The sequence below is a fragment of the Acomys minous genome (assembly GCF_964271855.1).
Source record: "Acomys minous genome assembly, chromosome: 11".
NCBI classification, from domain to species: Eukaryota; Metazoa; Chordata; class Mammalia; order Rodentia; family Muridae; genus Acomys; species Acomys minous.
In genome coordinates, this window is record NC_140492.1 from 47,219,005 (window position 1) to 47,227,253 (window position 8,249).

Sequence of the window (8,249 nt, forward strand, 5' to 3'; positions counted from 1 at the left end):
ACACATAATTCTATTCAAGGAAGCGGTAAATTCAAGTGAGGTTTTATTTACATTAATGTCTATAAAATTTTTTGAAATTAAATTTAGGTTTAACTGACACACAATAATTATGTATAATAACTATGGAATGCCATGTATATTCCGATAGCCGGTTAAACATATCTGATTGCTCAGACACTTATCCTTTCCTTAGGATCAAAACTTTTCAAATCTTTTCTGCCTAGTTTTAAAAATATACAGCACATTGTCATTATCTATAATCACCCTACTGGGCAGTAGCACAAAAGTCTTATTTCTGTCTAACTATAACTTAGTCCTGACCAACCTCTCCTCATCCACCCTACCCTCTAGTAGCCCAGCCTCTAATAACTACCATTCTACTCTATGACATAGCTTTTTTATTCCTTATCTGCACCAGATCATCATGTACCTGTATTTTTTTTAACTTGACACCCATGAATCGCAAGTTCCACCCATATTGTTGCAAATGGCAGAATTTCCTTTTTTATGGCCAAATAATACTCATGCAAGTGTGTGTACCAGATTGTTTTGCGCTGCTCATCAATTCTAGACAGATAGTTGCTTTATTTCCCATCTGTTGTGAACAGTGCGACAGAGCGCATGGATGTCCAGGCGTCTCCACAACAGTTTCAGCATACAGATTTCCTTTCCTTTTAGATATGTATCCAGCAATGGGATAGCTTGAACATAGAATCATTTTGTTTTAACTCTTTGAGAACCCTTCACACAGTTTTCCATAATGGCCATATCAATTTTCATTTCATCCACGGATTGTGAAGATTCATTTCTCCACACAAGGACATCGCTTTGGTTTGGTGTTTTAATAATATTCTTCTGGGGTAAGCTGCTGTCCTCTGGTGGGTTTTGTTTGCATTTCCCTGATGATGAGTCGTGTTAGCTCCCCACCCCCATGCCCATTAGCCATTCTGTATGCCTTCTCGAGATATGTGTACTTAGATCCATTGACCATAAAAATCAAGCCAGTGTTCTTGGGTTCTATAAGAAAGCAGGTTGAATAGCTGGGTGCAGTGGCATACACCTGAAACCCCAGCACTCAGGGAGGCAGAGGCAGGCAGATCTCTATAAGTTCAAGGCCATCCTGGTCTACAAAGTAAGTCTAGGACAGCCAAAGATACACAAAGAAACCTTGCCTCAAAAATAACAAAAAGAAAAAAAAAAGAAAGGAAGGAAAGAAGGAAGGAAGGAAAGGAAGAAAGAAAAAGAGAGAGAAAGAAAGTTGGGCACACCATAGAGAACAAGGATCCTTCCATGGCCTCAGCTCCTGCCTACAAGTTTGTGCCTTGTTGAGTTCCTATCCTGACTTCCTTTGATGATAAACAGTAATCAAAGTATATGCCAAATAAATGCTTTCTTCCCAAACTTGCTTTCTGTTTAGTGTTTCATTGAAGAATCAGAAACCCTAAGACAAGTCTATGCCAGGATTTTAGGGTATTTCTGTGACAATGTGACCACATTGTTTTGGTAGGATTGTGGAAGGACTTTGGAACTTTGTGCAAGAAAAGCCATTGAGCGTTCATTCAGTGCTTGGTGAAGATACGAATGTTGAGGGCAATGCAGAAGATGGAGGCATGGCTTGAGAAGTTTCAGAGATCATTTTAAAAAGCTCTCTCGGGGCCATTAGTTATTTTGAATTAAGATTCTGTGTTTATGGTTAGCTGGGGCTGAAGAATCAGGGATTAACATGATACTGGAACTACTAAAGTGAAGTCTTTTCTTTGCTGGTGATTGATGCTGGTTTGCTGCAGCTGAGAAATTAGTGATGATTAAGAAAAATCAGGATGTATAGTGAATAAATTACAATTTTTGAAAAGAATTAAAAAAAAGAAGAAAAGAAAAATCTGCAAGTGCTGTAATTCCAGCACTTGGAGAGGCAGAGGCAGGAGGATCTCTCTGAGTTAGAGGCCAGCCTGGTCTACAGAGAGAGAGAGTCCAGGACAGCGAAGGCTACACAGAGAAACCCTGTCTTGAAAAATCAAGAAAGATTGTTTTCTTCAAGGCTGTCAAATACAAATGGCCAAAAACACTAAGAATGTAACAGTTATATAATTCCTGAGTGTGTCATGGTTCTTCTTGTTTTAGGTAGTTTATTGTGTATATGTGTAATAATGTAAATGTGAACATAAAAAATTTAAAATGTTTAATTAATAATTAAAAAAAGGAAAACCAAGAAAGAAAGATGGAAGGAAGGGAGGGAGGAAAGAAGGAAGGGAAGAAAGTTTTTTTTGTGAGTCAGCACACAGAGGTTGTATTCCAGAAATGGCCATGGTTGTACTGGTGTTTCCAGTTGAATTTGGTAGTGTAAGAGCGAGTCACACAGGTGGCACTGTTTTGAGGGCATGAAGGGATCATGGAGAGTAGCCGAGGCTTGGCACAGTGAGAGAGGCCAGGAGAGGCCTTTGAAGGGGCAGAATTGGAGAGGTCATGCAGCGAAGTTGAGGCCTGCCACCTGGAAGAGAACTTAGGAGAAGCGATTGGTGAAAGTGCAGCCCAATTGCAGCAGAAGACCTTTGAGTTTTGGAGACGCAAGAAACATGAGGACAGCAACTGTAGGGAAGGGGAGCCAACAGGGGCCTAGCCAACAAGCCCTGTGTGCTGAAGAGGGCAGAGCGGGAAGAGTGACCCAAGGCCGCAAGAAGATCACGAGTGAATTGTAGAAGCTGGACATTGAATTATTTATACTATTGGAATTTGGTTTTGCTTAGTTCACATTGTGACTGTGCCCTGTTTCTTTCCTCTTGAAATAAGAAATTATTTCATTTGTTGTTTTATTTTACAGGTACACGCAATTGAGAGACTGCATTTTGAAACCAACTTCAGTTTTTAAGACTCTTTCGATTTCCTTAACGGGACTGAATTTTAATGTGTTGGAATTTGAGAAGTCTATGGGACTTTTAATGTTATTTGTGTCTTTTATAGTGAGAATTTGGGAGTGAATAAGAAGGGAAGGGTTGTGGTGTAGTAGTGATGTGTTTGTGGGCTAAGTTGGCAAGGGGTCAGTTGAGCTGGTTGGTTTTAGGCCAACTTGACACAGCTAGAGTCACTGCTGAGGAGGGAACCTCATTTGAGAAAATACGTCAATAAGATTGGGGTGTAAGCAGGCTGTAGGGTATTTTCTTAGTTACCAATGGATGTAGCTAGGCCCAAGCCTTTGTGGAAGGTGGTCCTGCATTCAGTAAGAAAGCAGCCTGATCAAGCCACAAAAAGCTAGCTAGTACCCATCAGCACCAGCTCCTTTCTCCAGACTCTGACCCTGCTTGAATTCCTGTCCTGGCTTCATTTCATGATAAACCATGATGTGGAAGTGTAAGCCAAATAAATGCTTTCTTCTCCATCTTGCTTTTAGTCGTGGTGTTTCACCACAGCAATAGAAACCCTAACTAAGACAAGATTCAAAGTCTTTTGATTGATTCTGGTAGTTCTCCATGCACAGGGTCACCTCTCACAAATAATACTAATGCAGGATTCCTGAATTTAAACATAACATTTAAGCCTACCATTTGATAAATGCTGGCTGTTTAAGCATATTATTGTGTTTAAGAAATTTCTTCTTCTTCTTCTTCTTCTTCTTCTTCTTCTTCTTCTTCTTCTTCTTCTTCTTCTTCTTCTTCTTCTTCTCTCTCTCTCTCTCTCTCTCTCTCTCTCTCTCTCTCTCTCTCTCTCTCTCTCTCTCTCTCTCTCTCTCTCTGTCTGTCTCATTGATCAAAAAAAGGTGATTTCTGACTGGGAAAATGACCTTCTAAGTAAACTGCTTACCTTCCAGCATGAAGATGTGAGTTCTATACCCAGAACCCACATGAAAGTGCCAGGCATAGTGGTGCATGCTTGGAATTCAAATGTGTGCTGGAGGGGAAGATACAGGGTTCTAATGTGTACTGATGTCGTCCAGCTGAGATATCCAGCTTCAGGGACTGAATGACCACTGGATTCTTGACCTTTTATTGGTAGACACTGGATGACTCTGTTGCAGCCTTATTATAACAAATGTGAAGTTAGACTGTCCATTGAATAACCCCACTCCTTAGTAACCACTGAAACATAGCAAAATATACAGGTATGTTTTGTTTTCCACTTCTTGTATATGTACAGGTGTTTTGCCTGCATATATGTCTTTGTGCACATGAGTTCCAGGTAACTAAGTGTGCCAGAAAAAGGCCGTTATTCCCTTGGATCTGTAGTTGGAGAAGGTTGTGGGCATCCACGTGTGCACTAGGAATTGAACTCAGGTCCTACGGAAAGCAGCCAGTGTTCCTAACCCCTGAGCCATCTCTATAGACCCAAATTTCTTCGTTTCTTTCTTTCTTTCTTTCTTTCTTTCTTTCTTTCTTTCTTTCTTTCTGTTTGGCTATATGGTTTCTTGTAGCCCAGGATGTCTCAAAACTTCCATCCAGCTCACAGTTCATCTGACTCACAGTAAGATGGATGGGGTACCATAGAATCTCTACTATAAAAATACTTTTGTAGTTTATTCTGTAGGAATCCATAGTGCTCAGTACTAATGGTTTGTTTCTTCTGAGTTAACCTGTAACCCAGGAAGCAAGAGGAACGCACGACCAGTCCTGGTGTTTGTGAACCCTCCTCCTGCTGCACAGACGTGATGAAGATGGGCAGTAGAATTGACCCTGTTAGAAAGAGAGATCGGTAAAGTAAAAAGTACCACAATGTAAATTCCTATGACAAGACTGACCACCTGACCAGAGGGGAAAGTCTAAAATGACTGATGGTCTGTTTCCCTTCCCCACACTGCTGGGAACCACTTCATGGGTAGGCAGAAGCAAGCAATGAGCTTCCTGGAGACCACCCATTCATTTTTGCATGGCTGACCAGTGGGTGCAACCCTGGCTTAGGCAAAGCTCAAGGATTTTGCCTCAAGACTGCTTATTGTTCCTGTAACTGCCTTTCCGTGCTTGTCTCCTGTATCTGGCGTAGCAGAGACCCTCACTGTCTATTGCTTCACTCTGTTGGGCAGATTTCCTGCAGATTATTGTGAAGATGTACCTTCATGACATAGTGTTATTTAAACCAATTGGTGATTTCATAGTCCCTGATAATGATTTTAAAGCACTTCTTACCTGATTTAAGTAATTGTAAAACCTTTCTGCAGTATAGCAAAAACTGCTAGGACCTCTGTGAACCTCCATATGTCAAGCACTTGATTTACACCAAGGGGGAAAACAAGATGAAACAAATTAGTAAACAAGGAAACACACTCATTCTAGGTTTAGTGCAAGGATACAGCCCAGGTGTGCACCTTGATAAGAAAGGCATATGAATATAGAAACAAAGAATAAATGGTTAGCTATACAAGACAGACACCTGTTTCTTGGAAAAATCTTGACATTAAAAACTCTTACTTTGGATACATAATGTACATTTGAAATAAGATAGATATAAAACTTCTGCCTGAACTCATAATGAACATATAGATAAAATATAGATAAAACCACTGCTTTAAACTTACAATAAACAAAAGTATCTAGTTATATGCAGTTCTAATGAAAGAACCTAGAATCAATAGTCCCACTGTAAACTCTCTTTTAATGTAACTATTGTATCTATTTTGAATGAAGTAATTTTTTCCATACATAGAGAACCTTTGTGTTAGATAGTATAAAAACCCAAGACAGAATTAAACACTGTTGGGGCCATCTGCTTCATCCAAAAAAAATCTGTCTTTCTGTTTATATATCTAATTGTCATATGTATATACTGTCGATATGTATGTATGTATATATGTGCATATATTTATATCTGTATGTTTATGTGTATGTGGATGAATGGTGGCTTTGGGAGCTGCCTTGTTTTCTCTATTGATTGTGTGTACGAGTGTGTGTGTGTATGTGTGTGTGTTTTGTAAAAATCTGCTTGCTTGGTCTGCCAAATGTGCATGTTGTTGCAGGCTTCAAAGTTTAGGAAGTGATAAGCATTCTGGGTGTTTTATTGGCCTTCTTAATTAGGTCTCTAGATTCCAGCAAGACGCTGTTCACTGCTAAGCCGTCATGTCAGAAAGAACTGAAGCTTTTCTTTTAACAACCTCTTATCACTCACCACCCAACTTAACTGATTAAGACCTCCTGTCCTTAATAACAACAAAGGTTCTCAGCTAGAGAGCTGTTTTGGTGGAAGGGAAACTGAAGGCCTAATTAATTCAAATGATAGAGCTTCGGCCCCTGAGTCTTCCCAGGTACCTCTCTTTTCCTCAAGAGTTAAAATGTAAATAGCAAGGCCACCAGCCCTGAACTTTAAGAGTTAAAGTGTAAATAGCATGGCTACCAGCCTGAAAGATTAAGAGGTAAGTGTAGAGAAAACCACCAGCCATCAGCTGGTATTCCCTGCCTCGGTTTACCCTGTGTGCTGGAGCGGGCTCTAGCACCACAGCATCTCGCTAAAGAAGGTGTGAGATGAAGGACAGATCTTTAGGTTGCCTTCTCTGATCGATGGTTCTTTGAGTAAAACATGGATTAAGTGTTCAGTACTGGATTCTGCCTACATGACAGATTACAGCTGAAGATTTCTTTTCTTTCTTTCTTTCTTTTTTTTTTTTGTTTTTGTTTTTTGTTTTGTTTGTTTGTTTGTTATACCTCCCTGATAGTTAAGAGGTGGTTTTCTGCATCAGGTAACCTGAGAGCAGAAGGCCCACCTTGAACAGGGAAGAGCCATTCCACGGACTAGACCCCACACTGAGGAAGGACAAAGTGAGCTCAGCACCAACATTTGCCTCTACCTGCTTCCTGGCTGTAGATGTGACCAGAGGCCCATGGACCTGATGCTATACTGTCTTCACTTGTGATGGGCTACACCCTGGAGCTGTGAGTTCAAAACACCTTCCTTCCTTCCTTCCTTTCTTCCTTCCTTCCTTCCTTAGGTCACTTTACCACGTGCTACGTCCCAGTGATAAGAAGAGTAATGGGTACAGCTTCCAAATTTGAAAACCTTCCACAATTTTCTCCTGTGCTTTAATTTCACTGTAAGGCCTTCCCAGAACATTTGTGTTGGCACATGCTTACCCACTCTTCACCACATACCACGCTGTGCTACGTAGCTTGGGAGTGACTAAAACTAATTATAACCATTACAGGAAGAGGTCCACTAGAATGGAGTTAGCCAGAGGCTTGGGGGAGAAACCAGGATGTATTTACGACTAAAGAAGACACACTTCTATTTTGCAAGATGAGTATCTCTACAGTGTCTACGGCAGTGAACAATTCTGTGCTGTATACTTTAAATTTTGCTATAAGAATGGATATCCTAGCTAAGTTTACCGGTCAACTGAATACCAGGGAGAACTGCAATTGGGGGGTTGACTGGATCCCATCGGCCCATGGCCTATGAGCGGTATTATCTTGAGTGTTAATTTATATAGGATGGCACAGCCCATTGTGGGCAGCACCATTCTCTGGGAAGTGGGTCTAGAATGTATAAGATATCTAGCTAAGCTTGTCTCAGTTTGGTGATTAGAAAAGTCTGCCGTAATCCAGTTATTTAAACTTAGTCACTCATTGGTGGTAATGTTTGGGGGAATGTTAGAGACTCAGAAGCGTGGCCTTGACGGAGGGAGTAGGTTACTGGGAGCAGGCTGTGAGAGTTTACGGTCTTGCTCCCTGTCCGGGTTGCTCTCTCATCTTTGTACTCGTGGCTGAAGATGTGATCTCTCTGCCTGTCTGCTGCCATGCCTCCGTGACACTTAAGGAGTCTCCTCCCGGAGCTGCTCTCGGTCACCATGTTTGAACACAGCAACATGGTTGCGGTTGCCATGGAAATGGCCTGTAAGGTTCTCTTCAGTGACAACCCTAAATTGCAGGGCATCTGGTGACTCAGTGAACCTACCCCTTGGTTCTCATCACTGTCTAAGTAAAACGCAGGGCAATCTGATAGGCCTTTAGGTTTCACAGAACTGTGTTCAAAGGTATTTTGAGCCCTCAGGACCTCTCAATAAGACCTCACACCTGGTAACCACATGCACGCACGCACACACACGCAGGCACACAAGCACGCACCCTCGCACCCAGGCAAGCACGCATACATAGGCCTTCAATATGCCAAATTCTAAAATCTTCTTTTTTCCCAGGGTGTATGAATCCCCTCACCCTTTCCAGGCCATCGCTCTTCTCTCTAAGTTTTACCTTTTGCTGTATAGGACCACTGGATACAGCAGCCTTCTGCCTCAGGTTTCTGACCACTCTGTTATTGCCCACTCAAGTTAGTTCCCC